This window comes from Salvelinus namaycush, unplaced genomic scaffold, assembly GCF_016432855.1.
Source record: "Salvelinus namaycush isolate Seneca unplaced genomic scaffold, SaNama_1.0 Scaffold3731, whole genome shotgun sequence".
NCBI lineage: Eukaryota > Metazoa > Chordata > Actinopteri > Salmoniformes > Salmonidae > Salvelinus > Salvelinus namaycush.
The window spans coordinates 1-21,690 of record NW_024060710.1 but is presented as its reverse complement, the minus strand read 5'-3'; the positions used below and the strand labels follow the sequence as shown (position 1 = coordinate 21,690).

General features: G+C 40.3%; 9 non-coding genes across 9 annotated transcripts; all 9 read left to right on the top strand.

Moving 5' to 3' along the window:
- Nucleotides 1-246: 246 nt before the first annotated feature.
- On the top strand, nt 247-335 carry trnay-gua. Its single transcript is given in 2 exon segments — nt 247-283; nt 300-335. It is a non-coding gene; the product is annotated as a tRNA-Tyr (tRNA).
- A 1,437-nt stretch (nt 336-1,772) lies between these two features.
- Nucleotides 1,773-1,861, top strand: trnay-gua. Its single transcript is given in 2 exon segments — nt 1,773-1,809; nt 1,826-1,861. It is a non-coding gene; the product is annotated as a tRNA-Tyr (tRNA).
- A 1,448-nt stretch (nt 1,862-3,309) lies between these two features.
- Nucleotides 3,310-3,401, top strand: trnay-gua. Its single transcript is given in 2 exon segments — nt 3,310-3,348; nt 3,366-3,401. It is a non-coding gene; the product is annotated as a tRNA-Tyr (tRNA).
- Nucleotides 3,402-4,867: 1,466 nt separating this feature from the next.
- On the top strand, nt 4,868-4,956 carry trnay-gua. The gene is given in 2 exon segments: nt 4,868-4,904; nt 4,921-4,956. It is a non-coding gene; the product is annotated as a tRNA-Tyr (tRNA).
- Nucleotides 4,957-6,409: 1,453 nt separating this feature from the next.
- On the top strand, nt 6,410-6,498 carry trnay-gua. The gene is given in 2 exon segments: nt 6,410-6,446; nt 6,463-6,498. It is a non-coding gene; the product is annotated as a tRNA-Tyr (tRNA).
- Nucleotides 6,499-11,038: 4,540 nt separating this feature from the next.
- Nucleotides 11,039-11,127, top strand: trnay-gua. Its single transcript is given in 2 exon segments — nt 11,039-11,075; nt 11,092-11,127. It is a non-coding gene; the product is annotated as a tRNA-Tyr (tRNA).
- Nucleotides 11,128-12,580: 1,453 nt separating this feature from the next.
- Nucleotides 12,581-12,669, top strand: trnay-gua. The gene is given in 2 exon segments: nt 12,581-12,617; nt 12,634-12,669. It is a non-coding gene; the product is annotated as a tRNA-Tyr (tRNA).
- A 3,290-nt stretch (nt 12,670-15,959) lies between these two features.
- trnay-gua lies at nt 15,960-16,048 on the top strand. The gene is given in 2 exon segments: nt 15,960-15,996; nt 16,013-16,048. It is a non-coding gene; the product is annotated as a tRNA-Tyr (tRNA).
- Nucleotides 16,049-18,951: 2,903 nt separating this feature from the next.
- trnay-gua lies at nt 18,952-19,040 on the top strand. The gene is given in 2 exon segments: nt 18,952-18,988; nt 19,005-19,040. It is a non-coding gene; the product is annotated as a tRNA-Tyr (tRNA).
- The last annotated feature ends 2,650 nt before the right edge of the window (nt 19,041-21,690 follow it).

Sequence of the window (21,690 nt, the reverse complement as noted above, 5' to 3'; positions counted from 1 at the left end):
TAAATTCACAAAACTGGTAACCCCGTTTTGTAATCTCTGCAACGGCAGACGTCATCAGCGTCTCCAAATTGAAGAAAGTTGTGCTGGAAAGACCCGTTGTGACATTTCGGCAGTTCTGACGAGCGCTCAATACACAGAAATCTCACCATTGCGAATGGTCAACGTTGATCAACATCTGGTAGAAAAGATTCAACTCAATGCTACGGTTCAAACATGTACCTTTTGCTCCAATTGTTTTTCCATGTCCCTTCGATAGCTCAGTTGGTAGAGAGGAGGACTGTAGAACGCTAAATGCTGAAATCCTTAGGTCGCTGGTTCAAATCTGGCTCGAAGGAGGGCCATTTTCTGCCTCATCAATGCGCCCCAAACACTTTTTACCTGTTGTTCGCACATCCCCCTATAGGGAATAAAATGTGCATTCACGTTTCCTTAAAGAATAGTCTAGGTGTACGAATCCAATCATACAGAAGAATTCAAAACACTTCAAGTTATCCACAATTCACCACATTCAATAGCTCAGTTGGTATAGCAGAGGACCGTTAGAACACTAAATGCTGATATCCGACTTGAGGAGGACCTTTCCTACCTCATAAATGCGCCTATAGATATACATTTGCCTGTTGTTCGCACATTCCCCTATAGAGAATAAAACGTGCATTTCCAGTTCCTAATAAGAAAGAATCCAAGTTAACTCCGAAAATAGTAAAGAACAATTCAGAACACCAAGTTCTCTGAAGTCATTTTCCCCAAAATTGTTTACAGACAGATTATATCACTTCTAATTCACTGTATAACAAATCCAGTGGGTCAGAAGTTTACATACACTAAGTTGGCTGTGCCTTTAAACAGCTTGGAAATATCCCGAAAATGATGTCATGGCTTTAGAAGCTTCTGATAGGCTAATGACATCATTTGAGTCAATTGGAGGTGTACCTGTAGATGTATTTCATGGCCTACCTTCAAACTCAGTGCCTTTGCTTGACATCATGGGAAAATCAAAAGAAATCAGCCAAGACCTCAGAAATAAAATGTAGACCTCCACAAGTCTGGTTCATCCTTGGGAGCAATTTCCAAACGCAGAAGGTACACGTCATCAATACAAAAAATAGTACGCAAGTATAAACACCATGGGACCACGCAGCCTTCATACCGCTCAGGAAAGAGACGTGTTCTGTCTCCTAGAGATGAATGTACTTTTGTGCGAAAAGTGCAAATCAATCTCAGAACAACAGCAAAGGACCTTGTGAAGATGCTGGAGGAAACAGGTACAAAAGTATCTATATCCACAGTCAAACGAGTCCTATGTCAACAGAACCTGAAATGCCGCTCAGCAAGGAAGAAGTACTGCTCCAACCCGCCATAAAAATGCCAGACTACAGTTTGGGGACAAAGATCCTACTTTTTGGAGAAATGTCCTCTGGTCTGATGAAAACAAAAATAGAACTGTTTGGCCATGATGACCATTGTTATGTTTGGAGGAAACCAAACAATTTGAAATGGTATATATGTGCGATAACCTACTAAATTCACAAAACTGGTAACCCCGTTTTGTAATCTCTGCAACGGCAGACGTCATCAGCGTCTCCATAATTGAAGAAAGTTGTGCCTGGAAAGACCCGTTTGTGGACATTTCGGCAGTTCTGACGAGCGCTCAATACACGGAAATCTCACCATTGCTGAATGGTCAACGTTGATCAACATCTGGTAGAAAAGATTCAACTCAATGCTACGGTTCAAACATGTACCTTTTGCTCCAATTGTTTTTCCATGTCCCTTCGATAGCTCAGTTGGTAGAGAGGAGGACTGTAGAACGCTAAATGCTGAAATCCTTAGGTCGCTGGTTCAAATCTGGCTCGAAGGAGGGCCATTTTTCTGCCTCATCAATGCGCCCCAAACACTATTTTTACCTGTTGTTCGCACATCCCCCTATAGGGAATAAAATGTGCATTTCACGTTTCCTTAAAGAATAGTCTAGGTGTACGAATCCAATCATACAGAAGAATTCAAAACACTTCAAGTTTATCCACAATTCACCACATTCAATAGCTCAGTTGGTATAGCAGAGGACCGTAGAACACTAAATGCTGATATCCGACTTGAGGAGGACCCTTTTCCTACCTCATAAATGCGCCTATAAGATATACATTTGCCTGTTGTTCGCACATTCCCCTATAGAGAATAAAACGTGCATTTCCAGTTTCCTAATTAAGAAAGAATCCAAGTTAACTCCGAAAATAGTAAAGAACAATTCAGAACACCAAGTTCTCTGAAGTCATTTTCCCCAAAATTGTTTACAGACAGATTATATCACTTCTAATTCACTGTATAACAAATCCAGTGGGTCAGAAGTTTACATACACTAAGTTGGCTGTGCCTTTAAACAGCTTGGAAATATCCCGAAAATGATGTCATGGCTTTAGAAGCTTCTGATAGGCTAATTGACATCATTTGAGTCAATTGGAGGTGTACCTGTAGATGTATTTCATGGCCTACCTTCAAACTCAGTGCCTCTTTGCTTGACATCATGGGAAATCAAAAGAAATCAGCCAAGACCTCAGAAATAAAATGTAGACCTCACAAGTCTGGTTCATCCTTGGGAGCAATTTCCAAACGCCTGAAGGTACCACGTTCATCAATAACAAAAAATAGTACGCAAGTATAAACACCATGGGACCACGCAGCCTTCATACCGCTCAGGAAAGAGACGTGTTCTGTCTCCTAGAGATTAATGTACTTTTGTGCGAAAAGTGCAAATCAATCTCAGAACAACAGCAAAGGACCTTGTGAAGATGCTGGAGGAAACAGGTACAAAGTATCTATATCCACAGTCAAACGAGTCCTATGTCAACAGAACCTGAAATGCCGCTCAGCAAGGAAGAAGCTACTGCTCCAACCCGCCATATAAAATGCCAGACTACAGTTTGGGGACAAGATCCTACTTTTTGGAGAAATGTCCTCTGGTCTGATGAAACAAAATAGAAACTGTTTGGCCATGATGACCATTGTTATGTTTGGAGGAAACCAAACAATTTGAAATGGTATATATGTGCGATAACCTACTAAATTCACAAAACTGGTACCCCGTTTTGTAATCTCTGCAACGGCAGACGTCATCAGCGTCTCTATAATTGAAGAAAGTTGTGCCTGGAAAGACCCGTTTGTGGACATTTCGGCAGCTCTGACGAGCGCTCAATACACGGAAATCTCACCATTGCTGAATGGTCAACGTTGATCAACATCATGGTAGAAAAGATTCAAACTCAATGCTACGGTTCAAACATGTACCTTTGCTCCAATGTTTTTTCCATGTCCTTTCGATAGCTCAGTTGGTATAGCGGAGGACTGTAGAACTGCTAAATGCTGAAATCCTTAGGTCGCTGGTTCAAATCCGGCTCTAGGAGGATCCTTTTTCTGCCTCATCAATGCGCCCCAAACAGCTATTTTTTACCTGTTTGTTCGCACATCCCCCCTATAGGACAATAAAATGTGCATTTCACGGTTCCTTAAAGAATAGTCTAGGTGTACGAATCCAATCATACAGAAGAAATTCAAAACACTTCAAGTTTTATCCACAATTCACCACATTCAATAGCTCAGTTGGTATAGCAGAGGACCGTAGAACACTAAATGCTGAATATCCGACTTGAGGAGGACCCTTTTCCTACCTCATAAATGCGCCTATAAGATATACATTTGCCTGTTGTTCGCACATTCCCCTATAGAGAATAAAACGTGCATTTCCAGTTTCCTAATTAAGAAAGAATCCAAGTTAACTCAGAAAATAGTAAAGAACAATTCAGAACACCAAGTTCCTGAAGTCATTTTCCCCAAATTGTTTACAGGACAGATTAATATCACTTATAATTCACTGTATCACAAATGGAGTGGGTCAGTAGTTTACATACACTGAGTTGGCTGTGCCTTTAAACAGCTGGGAAAATTACCGAAAATGATGTCATGGCTTTAGAACATTCTGATAGGCTAATTGACATCATTTGAGTCAACTGGAGGTGTACCTGTAGATGTATTTCATGGCCTACTTTCAAACTCAGTGCCTCCTTTGCTTGACATCATGGGAAAATCAAAAGAAATCAGCCAAGACCTCAGAAATAAAATGTAGACCTCCACAAGTCTGGTTCATCCTTGGGAGCAATTTCCAAACGCCTGAAGGTACCACGTTCATCAATAACAAAAAATAGTACGCAAGTATAAACACCATGGGACCCACGCAGCCTTCATACCGCTCAGGAACGAGACGTGTTCTGTCTCCTAGAGATTAATGTACTTTTGTGCGAAAAGTGCAAATCAATCTCAGAACAACAGCAAAGGACCTTGTGAAGATGCTGGAGGAAACAGGTACAAAAAGTATCTATATCCACAGTCAAACGAGTCCTATGTAAACAGAAACCTGAAATGCCGCTCAGCAAGGAAGAAGCTACTGCTCCAACCCGCCATATAAATGCCAGACTACAGTTTGGGGACAAAGATCCTACTTTTTGGAGAAATGTCCTCTGGTCTGATGAAACAAAAATAGAACTGTTTGGCCATGATGACCATTGTTATGTTTGGAGGAAACCAAACAATTTGAAATGGTATATATGTGCGATAACCTACTAAATTCACAAAAACTGGTACCCCCGTTTTGTAATCTCTGCAACGGCAGACCGTCATCAGCGTCTCCATAATTGAAGAAAGTTGTGCCTGGAAAGACCCGTTTGTGGACATTTCGGCAGCTCTGACGAGTGCTCAATACACGGAAATCTCACCATTGCTGAATGGTCAACGTTGATCAACATCAGGTAGAAAAGATTCAACTCAATGCTACGGTTCAAACATGTACCTTTTGCTCCAATGGTTTTTCCATGTCCCTTTGATAGCTCAGTTGGTATAGCGGAGGACTGTAGAATGCTAAATGCTGAAATCCTTAGGTCACTGGTTCAAATCCGGCTCGAAGGAGGATCATTTTTCTGCCTCATCAATGCGCCCCAAACAGTATTTTTACCTGTTGTTCGCACATCCCCCTATAGAGAATAAAATGTGCATTTCACGTTTCCTTAAAGAATAGTCTAGGTGTACGAATTAAATCATACAGAAGAATTCAAAACACTTCAAGTTTTTCCACAATTCACCACATTCAATAGCTCAGTTGGTATAGCAGAGGACCGTAGAACACTAAATGCTGAAATCCGACTTGAGGCGGACCCTTTTCCTACCTCATAAATGTGCCTATAAGATATACATTTGCCTGTTGTTCGCACATTCCCCTATAGAGAATAAAACGTGCATTTCCAGTTTCCTAATTAAGAAAGAATCCAAGTTAACTCCGAAAATAGTAAAGAACAATTCAGAACACCAAGTTCCCTGAAGTCATTTTTCCCAAAATTGTTTACAGACAGATAATATCACTTCTAATTCACTGTATAACAAATCCAGTGGGTCAGAAGTTTACATACACTAAGTTGGCTGTGCCTTTAAACAGCTTGGAAATATCCCGAAAATGATGTCATGGCTTTAGAAGCTTCTGATAGGCTAATTGACATCATTTGAGTCAATTGGAGGTGTACCTGTAGATGTATTTCATGGCCTACCTTCAAACTCAGTGCCTCTTTGCTTGACATCATGGGAAAATCAAAAGAAATCAGCCAAGACCTCAGAAATAAAATGTAGACCTCCACAAGTCTGGTTCATCCTTGGGAGCAATTTCCAAACGCCTGAAGGTACCACGTTCATCAATAACAAAAAATAGTACGCAAGTATAAACACCATGGGACCACGCAGCCTTCATACCGCTCAGGAAAGAGACGTGTTCTGTCTCCTAGAGATGAATGTACTTTTGTGCGAAAAGTGCAAATCAATCCCAGAACAACAGCAAAGGACCTTGTGAAGATGCTGGAGGAAACAGGTACAAAAGTATCTATATCCACAGTCAAACGAGTCCTATGTCAACAGAACCTGAAATGCCGCTCAGCAAGGAAGAAGCTACTGCTCCAACCCGCCATATAAATGCCAGACTACAGTTTGGGGACAAAGATCCTACTTTTTGGAGAAATGTCCTCTGGTCTGATGAAACAAAAATAGAACTGTTTGGCCATGATGACCATTGTTATGTTTGGAGGAAACCAAACAATTTGAAATGGTATATATGTGCGATAACCTACTAAATTCACAAAACTGGTACCCCCGTTTTGTAATCTCTGCAACGGCAGACGTCATCAGCGTCTCCATAATTGAAGAAAGTTGTGCCTGGAAAGACCCGTTTGTGGACATTTCGGCAGCTCTGACGAGTGCTCAATACACGGAAATCTCACCATTGCTGAATGGTCAACGTTGATCAACATCAGGTAGAAAAGATTCAACTCAATGCTACGGTTCAAACATGTACCTTTTGCTCCAATGGTTTTTCCATGTCCCTTTGATAGCTCAGTTGGTATAGCGGAGGACTGTAGAATGCTAAATGCTGAAATCCTTAGGTCGCTGGTTCAAATCCGGCTCTTAGGAGGATCATTTTTCTGCCTCATCAATGCGCCCCAAACAGTATTTTTACCTGTTGTTCGCACATCCCCCTATAGACAATAAAATGTGCATTTCACGTTTCCTTAAAGAATAGTCTAGGTGTACGAATCCAATCATACAGAAGAATTCAAAACACTTCAAGTTTTTCCACAATTCACCACATTCAATAGCTCAGTTGGTATAGCAGAGGACCGTAGAACACTAAATGCTGAAATCCGACTTGAGGCGGACCCTTTTCCTACCTCATAAATGTGCCTATAAGATATACATTTGCCTGTTGTTCGCACATTCCCCTATAGAGAATAAAACGTGCATTTCCAGTTTCCTAATTAAGAAAGAATCCAAGTTAACTCAGAAAATAGTAAAGAACAATTCAGAACACCAAGTTCCCTGAAGTCATTTTTCCCAAAATTGTTTACAGACAGATAATATCACTTCTAATTCACTGTATAACAAATCCAGTGGGTCAGAAGTTTACATACACTAAGTTGGCTGTGCCTTTAAACAGCTTGGAAATATCCCGAAAATGATGTCATGGCTTTAGAAGCTTCTGATAGGCTAATTGACATCATTTGAGTCAATTGGAGGTGTACCTGTAGATGTATTTCATGGCCTACCTTCAAACTCAGTGCCTCTTTGCTTGACATCATGGGAAAATCAAAAGAAATCAGCCAAGACCTCAGAAATAAAATGTAGACCTCCACAAGTCTGGTTCATCCTTGGGAGCAATTTCCAAACGCCTGAAGGTACCACGTTCATCAATAACAAAAAATAGTACGCAAGTATAAACACCATGGGACCACGCAGCCTTCATACCGCTCAGGAAAGAGACGTGTTCTGTCTCCTAGAGATTAATGTACTTTTGTGCGAAAAGTGCAAATCAATCTCAGAACAACAGCAAAGGACCTTGTGAAGATGCTGGAGGAAACAGGTACAAAAGTATCTATATCCACAGTCAAACGAGTCCTATGTCAACAGAACCTGAAATGCCGCTCAGCAAGGAAGAAGCTACTGCTCCAACCCGCCATATAAATGCCAGACTACAGTTTGGGGACAAAGATCCTACTTTTTGGAGAAATGTCCTCTGGTCTGATGAAACAAAAATAGAACTGTTTGGCCATGATGACCATTGTTATGTTTGGAGGAAACCAAACAATTTGAAATGGTATATATGTGCGATAACCTACTAAATTCACAAAACTGGTACCCCCGTTTTGTAATCTCTGCAACGGCAGACGTCATCAGCGTCTCCATAATTGAAGAAAGTTGTGCCTGGAAAGACCCGTTTGTGGACATTTCGGCAGCTCTGACGAGTGCTCAATACACGGAAATCTCACCATTGCTGAATGGTCAACGTTGATCAACATCATGGTAGAAAAGATTCAACTCAATGCTACGGTTCAAACATGTACCTTTTGCTCCAATGGTTTTTCCATGTCCCTTTGATAGCTCAGTTGGTATAGCGGAGGACTGTAGAATGCTAAATGCTGAAATCCTTAGGTCGCTGGTTCAAATCGGGCTCTTAAGGAGGATCATTTTTCTGCCTCATCAATGCGCCCCAAACAGTATTTTTACCTGTTGTTCGCACATCCCCCTATAGAGAATAAAATGTGCATTTCACGTTTCCCTAAAGAATAGTCTAGGTGTACGAATCCAATCATACAGAAGAATTCAAAACACTTCAAGTTTTTCCACAATTCACCACATTCAATAGCTCAGTTGGTATAGCAGAGGACCGTAGAACACTAAATGCTGAAATCCGACTTGAGGCGGACCCTTTTCCTACCTCATAAATGTGCCTATAAGATATACATTTGCCTGTTGTTCGCACATTCCCCTATAGAGAATAAAACGTGCATTTCCAGTTTCCTAATTAAGAAAGAATCCAAGTTAACTCCGAAAATAGTAAAGAACAATTCAGAACACCAAGTTCCCTGAAGTCATTTTTCCCAAAATTGTTTACAGACAGATAATATCACTTCTAATTCACTGTATAACAAATCCAGTGGGTCAGAAGTTTACATACACTAAGTTGGCTGTGCCTTTAAACAGCTTGGAAATATCCCGAAAATGATGTCATGGCTTTAGAAGCTTCTGATAGGCTAATTGACATCATTTGAGTCAATTGGAGGTGTACCTGTAGATGTATTTCATGGCCTACCTTCAAACTCAGTGCCTCTTTGCTTGACATCATGGGAAAATCAAAAGAAATCAGCCAAGACCTCAGAAATAAAATGTAGACCTCCACAAGTCTGGTTCATCCTTGGGAGCAATTTCCAAACGCCTGAAGGTACCACGTTCATCAATAACAAAAAATAGTACGCAAGTATAAACACCATGGGACCACGCAGCCTTCATACCGCTCAGGAAAGAGACGTGTTCTGTCTCCTAGAGATTAATGTACTTTTGTGCGAAAAGTGCAAATCAATCTCAGAACAACAGCAAAGGACCTTGTGAAGATGCTGGAGGAAACAGGTACAAAAGTATCTATATCCACAGTCAAACGAGTCCTATGTCAACAGAACCTGAAATGCCGCTCAGCAAGGAAGAAGCTACTGCTCCAACCCGCCATATAAATGCCAGACTACAGTTTGGGGACAAAGATCCTACTTTTTGGAGAAATGTCCTCTGGTCTGATGAAACAAAAATAGAACTGTTTGGCCATGATGACCATTGTTATGTTTGGAGGAAACCAAACAATTTGAAATGGTATATATGTGCGATAACCTACTAAATTCACAAAACTGGTACCCCCGTTTTGTAATCTCTGCAACGGCAGACGTCATCAGCGTCTCCATAATTGAAGAAAGTTGTGCCTGGAAAGACCCGTTTGTGGACATTTCGGCAGCTCTGACGAGTGCTCAATACACGGAAATCTCACCATTGCTGAATGGTCAACGTTGATCAACATCAGGTAGAAAAGATTCAACTCAATGCTACGGTTCAAACATGTACCTTTTGCTCCAATGGTTTTTCCATGTCCCTTTGATAGCTCAGTTGGTATAGCGGAGGACTGTAGAATGCTAAATGCTGAAATCCTTAGGTCGCTAGTTCAAATCGGGCTCTTAGGAGGATCATTTTTCTGCCTCATCAATGCGCCCCAAACAGTATTTTTACCTGTTGTTCGCACATCCCCCTATAGAGAATAAAATGTGCATTTCACGTTTCCTTAAAGAATAGTCTAGGTGTACGAATCCAATCATACAGAAGAATTCAAAACACTTCAAGTTTTTCCACAATTCACCACATTCAATAGCTCAGTTGGTATAGCAGAGGACCGTAGAACACTAAATGCTGAAATCCGACTTGAGGCGGCCCCCTTTTCCTACCTCATAAATGTGCCTATAAGATATACATTTGCCTGTTGTTCGCACATTCCCCTATAGAGAATAAAACGTGCATTTCCAGTTTCCTAATTAAGAAAGAATCCAAGTTAACTCCGAAAATAGTAAAGAACAATTCAGAACACCAAGTTCCCTGAAGTCATTTTTCCCAAAATTGTTTACAGACAGATAATATCACTTCTAATTCACTGTATAACAAATCCAGTGGGTCAGAAGTTTACATACACTAAGTTGGCTGTGCCTTTAAACAGCTTGGAAATATCCCGAAAATGATGTCATGGCTTTAGAAGCTTCTGATAGGCTAATTGACATCATTTGAGTCAATTGGAGGTGTACCTGTAGATGTATTTCATGGCCTACCTTCAAACTCAGTGCCTCTTTGCTTGACATCATGGGAAAATCAAAAGAAATCAGCCAAGACCTCAGAAATAAAATGTAGACCTCCACAAGTCTGGTTCATCCTTGGGAGCAATTTCCAAACGCCTGAAGGTACCACGTTCATCAATAACAAAAAATAGTACGCAAGTATAAACACCATGGGACCACGCAGCCTTCATACCGCTCAGGAAAGAGACGTGTTCTGTCTCCTAGAGATGAACGTACTTTTGTGCGAAAAGTGCAAATCAATCCCAGAACAACAGCAAAGGACCTTGTGAAGATGCTTGAGGAAACAGGTACAAAAGTTTCTATATCCACAGTCAAACGAGTCCTATGTCAACAGAACCTGAAATGCCGCTCAGCAAGGAAGAAGCTACTGCTCCAACCCGCCATATAAATGCCAGACTACAGTTTGGGGACAAAGATCCTACTTTTTGGAGAAATGTCCTCTGGTCTGATGAAACAAAAATAGAACTGTTTGGCCATGATGACCATTGTTATGTTTGGAGGAAACCAAACAATTTGAAATGGTATATATGTGCGATAACCTACTAAATTCACAAAACTGGTACCCCCGTTTTGTAATCTCTGCAACGGCAGACGTCATCAGCGTCTCCATAATTGAAGAAAGTTGTGCCTGGAAAGACCCGTTTGTGGACATTTCGGCAGTTCTGACGAGCTCTCAATACACGGAAATCTCACCATTGCTGAATGGTCAACGTTGATCAACATCTGGTAGAAAAGATTCAACTCAATGCTACGGTTCAAACATGTACCTTTTGCTCTAATGGTTTTTCCATGTCCCTTCGATAGCTCAGTTGGTAGAGCGGAGGACTGTAGAATGCTAAATGCTGAAATTCTTAGGTCGCTGGTTCAAATCCGGCTCGAAGGAGGATCATTTTTCTGCCTCATCAATGCGCCCCAAACAGTATTTTTACCTTTTGTTCGCACATCCCCCTATAGAGAATAAAATGTGCATTTCACGTTTCCTTAAAGAATAGTCTAGGTGTACGAATCCAATCATACAGAAGAATTCAAAACACTTCAAGTTTTTCCACAATTCACCACATTCAATAGCTCAGTTGGTATAGCAGAGGACCGTAGAACACTAAATGCTGAAATCCGACTTGAGGCGGACCCTTTTCCTACCTCATAAATGTGCCTATAAGATATACATTTGCCTGTTGTTCGCACATTCCCCTATAGAGAATAAAACGTGCATTTCCAGTTTCCTAATTAAGAAAGAATCCAAGTTAACTCCGAAAATAGTAAAGAACAATTCAGAACACCAAGTTCCCTGAAGTCATTTTTCCCAAAATTGTTTACAGACAGATAATATCACTTCTAATTCACTGTATAACAAATCCAGTGGGTCAGAAGTTTACATACACTAAGTTGGCTGTGCCTTTAAACAGCTTGGAAATATCCCGAAAATGATGTCATGGCTTTAGAAGCTTCTGATAGGCTAATTGACATCATTTGAGTCAATTGGAGGTGTACCTGTAGATGTATTTCATGGCCTACCTTCAAACTCAGTGCCTCTTTGCTTGACATCATGGGAAAATCAAAAGAAATCAGCCAAGACCTCAGAAATAAAATGTAGACCTCCACAAGTCTGGTTCATCCTTGGGAGCAATTTCCAAACGCCTGAAGGTACCACGTTCATCAATAACAAAAAATAGTATGCAAGTATAAACACCATGGGACCACGCAGCCTTCATACCGCTCAGGAAAGAGACGTGTTCTGTCTCCTAGAGATGAACGTACTTTTGTGCGAAAAGTGCAAATCAATCCCAGAACAACAGCAAAGGACCTTGTGAAGATGCTTGAGGAAACAGGTACAAAAGTTTCTATATCCACAGTCAAACGAGTCCTATGTCAACAGAACCTGAAATGCCGCTCAGCAAGGAAGAAGCTACTGCTCCAACCCGCCATAAAAATGCCAGACTACAGTTTGGGGACAAAGATCCTACTTTTTGGAGAAATGTCCTCTGGTCTGATGAAACAAAAATAGAACTGTTTGGCCATGATGACCATTGTTATGTTTGGAGGAAACCAAACAATTTGAAATGGTATATATGTGCGATAACCTACTAAATTCACAAAACTGGTACCCCCGTTTTGTAATCTCTGCAACGGCAGACGTCATCAGCGTCTCCATAATTGAAGAAAGTTGTGCCTGGAAAGACCCGTTTGTGGACATTTCGGCAGTTCTGACGAGCTCTCAATACACGGAAATCTCACCATTGCTGAATGGTCAACGTTGATCAACATCTGGTAGAAAAGATTCAACTCAATGCTACGGTTCAAACATGTACCTTTTGCTCCAATGGTTTTTCCATGTCCCTTCGATAGCTCAGTTGGTAGAGCGGAGGACTGTAGAATGCTAAATGCTGAAATCCTTAGGTCGCTGGTTCAAATCCGGCTCGAAGGAGGATCATTTTTCTGCCTCATCAATGCGCCCCAAACAGTATTTTTACCTTTTGTTCGCACATCCCCCTATAGAGAATAAAATGTGCATTTCACGTTTCCTTAACTTCTTGCAACTATAGGGGGTGCTGTTTCGCATTAGCATAATTTGCTCTACAGATTAAACTGCCTAGTACTCAATTCTTGCTCGTACAATATGCATATTATTATTATTATTGGATAGAAAACACTCTTTAGTTTCTATAGCCGTTGGAATTTTGTCTCTGAGTGAAACAGAACTCAATCTACAGCACTTTTCATGATAGGGAGTCAGATTTCAGACATCTTGGCCCCTGATCTGGAGTCAGTTTAAAGGTCCGTGTAAATGCTATGGAGAAACAGACACTTCTTACGTCTTCCCCTGGATGTCAGTACGTGATGACGCTTTGAATGGAGTCGATTGCGCAATCAGTGCCTCTATAAATCACCAAATACCGGAAGTAACTTTCTTTGGCTGCCTGCGCCTGGCGCGCGAAGGATGTCGGACTCGCCTCCTTCCAAGCTGTTGTTTAGCCAGTAATATTTCTCCGGTCATATTTTTACTCGTTATAGGTGTTAACAACATCATAAGGTAGTTAATTTGAACCGTTTTATAGCAATTTATATCCGTTTAGTGCGATTTTGAGGCATTGCTTTGTTGTGCACTTTGAAGCGCCGGGCACGTTTCGGGGTCCCGGTCGAACGTTAGTGGGCATTTCGACAGACAAGAGGACATCTTTCGACCAAAAGAAGATTAGACCCAAGAAAGGATACATTGCCCAAGATTCTGATGGAAGATCACCTCATAGTAAGAAATATTTAAGATGATAAATCGTTGTTCTGTAGAAAAATGTTAAACGCACGTTCCGCCATTTTGTTAGGTGTAGCTTCGCTTGGCGCAACCTGTATTGAAAAGTAAGGATAATTAAAAAAATGTAATTCCGCGATTGTATTAAGAATTAAATTGTCTATCAATCGCTGTCCACCCTATATTTTTTAGTCAAGTTTATGAGTATTTATGTATAAGACTAGATCACTGTCTAATATGGCGCACGACATTTTCTGACCAGCTGGGCTACTTTTATCATTGTCTAACCATGATTTTGGTGGCTAAATATGCACATTTTCGAACAAACTCTATATGTATGTTGTAATATGATGTTACAGGAGTGTCATCGGAAGAATTCTGAGAAGGTTAGTGAAAAAATTAATATATTTTGGCGATGATAACGATATCGCTCTCTTTGGCTTGAATCAGTGCTCGGGTAACGTTTGCATATGTGGTATGCTAATATAACGATTTATTGTGTTTTCGCCGTAAAACACTTAGAAAATCTGAAATGTTGTCTGAATTCACAAGATCTGTGTCTTTCCATTGCTATGTGCTGTGTATTTTTAAGAAATGTTTTATGATGAGTAAATTGGTAATACAAGTTGCTCTCTGTAGTAATTCTAGTCGCTTTGGTGAGATTTGTGATGGTGGCTGCAATGGCAAACTATGATTTATACCTGAAATATGCACATTTTTCTAACAAGACCTATCCTATACCATAAATATGTTATCAGACTGTCATCTGATGAGGTTTTTTCTTGGTTAGTGGCTATCAATATCTTAGTTTAGCCAAATTGGTGATAGCTACTGGTGGAGAGAAAAAATGGTGGACAAAGAAAAATGGTGTCTTTTGCTAACGTGTTTAGCTAATAGATTTACATATTGTGTCTTCCCTGTAAAACATTTTAAAAATCTGAAATGGTGGCTTTATTCACAAGATCTGTATCTTTCATTAGGTGTCTTGGACTTGTGATTTAATGATATTTAGATGCTACTATTTAATTGTGACGCTATGCTAGCGATGCTAATCAGTGTGGGGGGGGGGGTGGGGGGTGCTCCCGGACCCGGGGTAGAGGCTCGTGAAAGGTTAAAGAATAGTCTAGGTGTACGAATCCAATCATACAGAAGAATTCAAAACACTTCAAGTTTTTCCACAATTCACCACATTCAATAGCTCAGTTGGTATAGCAGAGGACCGTAGAACACTAAAGGCTGAAATCCGACTTGAGGCGGACCCTTTTCCTACCTCATAAATGTGCCTATAAGATATACATTTGCCTGTTGTTCGCACATTCCCCTATAGAGAATAAAACGTGCATTTCCAGTTTCCTAATTAAGAAAGAATCCAAGTTAACTCCGAAAATAGTAAAGAACAATTCAGAACACCAAGTTCCCTGAAGTCATTTTTCCCAAAATTGTTTACAGACAGATAATATCACTTCTAATTCACTGTATAACAAATCCAGTGGGTCAGAAGTTTACATACACTAAGTTGGCTGTGCCTTTAAACAGCTTGGAAATATCCCGAAAATGATGTCATGGCTTTAGAAGCTTCTGATAGGCTAATTGACATCATTTGAGTCAATTGGAGGTGTACCTGTAGATGTATTTCATGGCCTACCTTCAAACTCAGTGCCTCTTTGCTTGACATCATGGGAAAATCAAAAGAAATCAGCCAAGACCTCAGAAATAAAATGTAGACCTCCACAAGTCTGGTTCATCCTTGGGAGCAATTTCCAAACGCCTGAAGGTACCACGTTCATCAATAACAAAAAATAGTACGCAAGTATAAACACCATGGGACCACGCAGCCTTCATACCGCTCAGGAAAGAGACGTGTTCTGTCTCCTAGAGATGAACGTACTTTTGTGCGAAAAGTGCAAATCAATCCCAGAACAACAGCAAAGGACCTTGTGAAGATGCTTGAGGAAACAGGTACAAAAGTTTCTATATCCACAGTCAAACGAGTCCTATGTCAACAGAACCTGAAATGCCGCTCAGCAAGGAAGAAGCTACTGCTCCAACCCGCCATAAAAATGCCAGACTACAGTTTGGGGACAAAGATCCTACTTTTTGGAGAAATGTCCTCTGGTCTGATGAAACAAAAATAGAACTGTTTGGCCATGATGACCATTGTTATGTTTGGAGGAAACCAAACAATTTGAAATGGTATATATGTGCGATAACCTACTAAATTCACAAAACTGGTACCCCCGTTTTGTAATCTCTGCAACGGCAGACGTCATCAGCGTCTCCATAATTGAAGAAAGTTGTGCCTGGAAAGACCCGTTTGTGGACATTTCGGCAGCTTCTGACGAGCTGCTCAATACACGGAAATCTCACCATTGCTGAATGGTCAACATTGATCAACATCTGGTAGAAAAGATTCAACTCAATGCTACGGTTCAAACATGTACCTTTTGCTCCAATGGTTTTTCCATGTCCCTTCGATAGCTCAGTTGGTAGAGTGGAGGACTGTAGAATGCTAAATGCTGAAATCCTTAGGTCGCTGGTTCAAATCCGGCTCGAAGGAGGATAATTTTTCTGCCTCATCAATGCGCCCCAAACAGTATTTTTACCTGTTGTTCGCACATCCCCCTATAGAGAATAAAATGTGCATTTCACGTTTCCTTAAAGAATAGTCTAGGTGTACGAATCCAATCATACAGAAGAATTCTAAACACTTCAAGTTTTTCCACAATTCACCACATTCAATAGCTCAGTTGGTATAGCAGAGGACCGTAGAACACTAAATGCTGAAATCCGACTTGAGGCGGACCCTTTTCCTACCTCATAAATGTGCCTATAAGATATACATTTGCCTGTTGTTCGCACATTCCCCTATAGAGAATAAAACGTGCATTTCCAGTTTCCTAATTAACTTCTTATGGCTGCAAGGGGCAGCATTGAGTAACCTGGAAAGAGGTGGCCATTTCAAACGGCCTCCTACTCAATTCTTGCTCGTACAATATGCATATTATCATTACCATTGGATAGAAAACACTCTCTAGTTTCTTAAACCATTTGAATTATTTCTCTAAGTGAACCAGAACTCTTTCTGCAGCCCATTTCCTATCCGGAAGTGAGATTTCCAAATGCGAGGTCTTTTTTCAAGAGCTTGTCTATAAAAGGGCATGTCACTTGGGACTATAGAAACACGTCATACGCCTTCCCTTGGGTGTCATGCGGAAGTGAGAGCAGAAATGACTTGAATATCTCGTTCAGGGATTGAATACATCATCTTTGAGTGAGAGGTCCGCCATTATTTTTTGTTTCGAAGGCGCGAAGTTGGACCTGGAATTGCCTCCTGGAAAACCGTCGTTATAGGTGAATATGATCTCCGGCTTCGATTTTACTTGATACATGTCACAATATCATCCTAAAGTATGTTTTTTTAATATAGTTTAATTATATTATTGAAATTTATTCGGGACTTTAGACATGATGCGTTGGAAGAATTTTTTCAAGAAGGAGAGGTTAGTGCCGCACGGCCAGTGTGCTTGCTAATTCAAGAGGGAAATAGTTCGTTCTGGATCCAAACAAAGAAGGTTCTGGACAATGGACCCCTTTACAACATTCTGATGGAAGATCAACAAAGATAAGGACCCAATTTGGGATGCTATTTCATATATCTGTCGAGCTGTGCTATCGCTACCGATTACTTGGAATCAATGCTGTTGTGTGTTAGCCATTGCAGTAAGCTAATATAACGATATATTGTGTTTTCGCTGTAAAACACTTAAAAAATCGGAAATATTGTCTGTATTCACAAGATCTTTGTCTTTCATTTTGCTATACACCATATATTTTTCTGAAATGTTTTATGATGAGTAATTAGGTAGTTGACGTTGGTGTCTGTATTTACTCTGGCTACTCCCGTGCTATTTCTGACTGTAGCTATGATGGTAGCATCAATGTAAAACTGATTTATAGCTCAAATATGCACATTTTTCGAACAAAATATAGATTTATTGTGTAACATGTTATAGGACTGTCATCTGAGGAAGTTGTTTCTAGGTTTGTTTGGTTGGATCTTGGTTAGTTAGGTTGGCTTTGTGCATGCTACCTGTGCTGTGAAAAATGTCTGTCCTCTTTTGTATTTGGTGGTGAACTAACATAAATATACGTGGTGTTTTTGCTGTAAAACATTTTAAAAATCGGACACGTTGGCTGGATTAACAAGATGTTTATCTTTCAAATGCTGTATTGGACTTGTTAATGTGTGAAAGTTAAATATTTAAAAAAAATAGATTTTGAATTTCGCGCCCTGCAATTGAGCTGGATGTTGTCATAAGTGTACCGACATCGGGCTTGCAGCCCAAACAGGTTAAGAAAGAATCCAAGTTAACTCAGAGAATAGTAAAGAACAATTCAGAACACCAAGTTCCCTGAAGTCATTTTTCCCAAAATTGTTTACAGACAGATAATATCACTTCTAATTCACTGTATAACAAATCCAGTGGGTCAGAAGTTTACATACACTAAGTTGGCTGTGCCTTTAAACAGCTTGGAAATATCCCGAAAATGATGTCATGGCTTTAGAAGCTTCTGATAGGCTAATTGACATCATTTGAGTCAATTGGAGGTGTACCTGTAGATGTATTTCATGGCCTACCTTCAAACTCAGTGCCTCTTTGCTTGACATCATGGGAAAATCAAAAGAAATCAGCCAAGACCTCAGAAATAAAATGTAGACCTCCACAAGTCTGGTTCATCCTTGGGAGCAATTTCCAAATGCCTGAAGGTACCACGTTCATCAATAACAAAAAATAGTACGCAAGTATAAACACCATGGGACCACGCAGCCTTCATACCGCTCAGGAAAGAGACGTGTTCTGTCTCCTAGAGATGAACGTACTTTTGTGCGAAAAGTGCAAATCAATCCCAGAACAACAGCAAAGGACCTTGTGAAGATGCTTGAGGAAACAGGTACAAAAGTTTCTATATCCACAGTCAAACGAGTCCTATGTCAACAGAACCTGAAATGCCGCTCAGCAAGGAAGAAGCTACTGCTCCAACCCGCCATAAAAATGCCAGACTACAGTTTGGGGACAAAGATCCTACTTTTTGGAGAAATGTCCTCTGGTCTGATGAAACAAAAATAGAACTGTTTGGCCATGATGACCATTGTTATGTTTGGAGGAAACCAAACAATTTGAAATGGTATATATGTGCGATAACCTACTAAATTCACAAAACTGGTACCCCCGTTTTGTAATCTCTGCAACGGCAGACGTCATCAGCGTCTCCATAATTGAAGAAAGTTGTGCCTGGAAAGACCCGTTTGTGGACATTTCGGCAGCTCTGACGAGTGCTCAATACACGGAAATCTCACCATTGCTGAATGGTCAACATTGATCAACATCTGGTAGAAAAGATTCAACTCAATGCTACGGTTCAAACATGTACCTTTTGCTCCAATGGTTTTTCCATGTCCCTTCGATAGCTCAGTTGGTAGAGCGGAGGACTGTAGAATGCTAAATGCTGAAATCCTTAGGTCGCTGGTTCAAATCCGGCTCGAAGGAGGATAATTTTTCTGCCTCATCAATGCGCCCCAAACAGTATTTTTACCTGTTGTTCGCACATCCCCCTATAGAGAATAAAATGTGCATTTCACGTTTCCTTAAAGAATAGTCTAGGTGTACGAATCCAATCATACAGAAGAATTCTAAACACTTCAAGTTTTTCCACAATTCACCACATTCAATAGCTCAGTTGGTATAGCAGAGGACCGTAGAACACTAAATGCTGAAATCCGACTTGAGGCGGACCCTTTTCCTACCTCATAAATGTGCCTATAAGATATACATTTGCCTGTTGTTCGCACATTCCCCTATAGAGAATAAAACGTGCATTTCCAGTTTCCTAATTAACTTCTTATGGCTGCAAGGGGCAGCATTGAGTAACCTGGAAAGAGGTGGCCATTTCAAACGGCCTCCTACTCAATTCTTGCTCGTACAATATGCATATTATCATTACCATTGGATAGAAAACACTCTCTAGTTTCTTAAACCATTTGAATTATTTCTCTAAGTGAACCAGAACTCTTTCTGCAGCCCATTTCCTATCCGGAAGTGAGATTTCCAAATGCGAGGTCTTTTTTCAAGAGCTTGTCTATAAAAGGGCATGTCACTTGGGACTATAGAAACACGTCATACGCCTTCCCTTGGGTGTCATGCGGAAGTGAGAGCAGAAATGACTTGAATATCTCGTTCAGGGATTGAATACATCATCTTTGAGTGAGAGGTCCGCCATTATTTTTTGTTTCGAAGGCGCGAAGTTGGACCTGGAATTGCCTCCTGGAAAACCGTCGTTATAGGTGAATATGATCTCCGGCTTCGATTTTACTTGATACATGTCACAATATCATCCTAAAGTATGTTTTTTTAATATAGTTTAATTATATTATTGAAATTTATTCGGGACTTTAGACATGATGCGTTGGAAGAATTTTTTCAAGAAGGAGAGGTTAGTGCCGCACGGCCAGTGTGCTTGCTAATTCAAGAGGGAAATAGTTCGTTCTGGATCCAAACAAAGAAGGTTCTGGACAATGGACCCCTTTACAACATTCTGATGGAAGATCAACAAAGATAAGGACCCAATTTGGGATGCTATTTCATATATCTGTCGAGCTGTGCTATCGCTACCGATTACTTGGAATCAATGCTGTTGTGTGTTAGCCATTGCAGTAAGCTAATATAACGATATATTGTGTTTTCGCTGTAAAACACTTAAAAAATCGGAAATATTGTCTGTATTCACAAGATCTTTGTCTTTCATTTTGCTATACACCATATATTTTTCTGAAATGTTTTATGATGAGTAATTAGGTAGTTGACGTTGGTGTCTGTATTTACTCTGGCTACTCCCGTGCTATTTCTGACTGTAGCTATGATGGTAGCATCAATGTAAAACTGATTTATAGCTCAAATATGCACATTTTTCGAACAAAATATAGATTTATTGTGTAACATGTTATAGGACTGTCATCTGAGGAAGTTGTTTCTAGGTTTGTTTGGTTGGATCTTGGTTAGTTAGGTTGGCTTTGTGCATGCTACCTGTGCTGTGAAAAATGTCTGTCCTCTTTTGTATTTGGTGGTGAACTAACATAAATATACGTGGTGTTTTTGCTGTAAAACATTTTAAAAATCGGACACGTTGGCTGGATTAACAAGATGTTTATCTTTCAAATGCTGTATTGGACTTGTTAATGTGTGAAAGTTAAATATTTAAAAAAAATAGATTTTGAATTTCGCGCCCTGCAATTGAGCTGGATGTTGTCATAAGTGTACCGACATCGGGCTTGCAGCCCAAACAGGTTAAGAAAGAATCCAAGTTAACTCAGAGAATAGTAAAGAACAATTCAGAACACCAAGTTCCCTGAAGTCATTTTTCCCAAAATTGTTTACAGACAGATAATATCACTTCTAATTCACTGTATAACAAATCCAGTGGGTCAGAAGTTTACATACACTAAGTTGGCTGTGCCTTTAAACAGCTTGGAAATATCCCGAAAATGATGTCATGGCTTTAGAAGCTTCTGATAGGCTAATTGACATCATTTGAGTCAATTGGAGGTGTACCTGTAGATGTATTTCATGGCCTACCTTCAAACTCAGTGCCTCTTTGCTTGACATCATGGGAAAATCAAAAGAAATCAGCCAAGACCTCAGAAATAAAATGTAGACCTCCACAAGTCTGGTTCATCCTTGGGAGCAATTTCCAAATGCCTGAAGGTACCACGTTCATCAATAACAAAAATAGTACGCAAGTATAAACACCATGGGACCACGCAGCCTTCATACCGCTCAGGAAAGAGACGTGTTCTGTCTCCTAGAGATGAATGTACTTTTGTGCGAAAAGTGCAAATCAATCCCAGAACAACAGCAAAGGACCTTGTGAAGATGCTTGAGGAAACAGGTACAAAAGTATCTATATCCACAGTCAAACGAGTCCTATGTCAACAGAACCTGAAATGCCGCTCAGCAAGGAAGAAGCTACTGCTCCAACCCGCCATAAAAATGCCAGACTACAGTTTGGGACAAAGATCCTACTTTTTGGAGAAATGTCCTCTGGTCTGATGAAACAAAAATAGAACTGTTTGGCCATGATGACCATTGTTATGTTTGGAGGAAACCAAACAATTTGAAATGGTATATATGTGCGATAACCTAC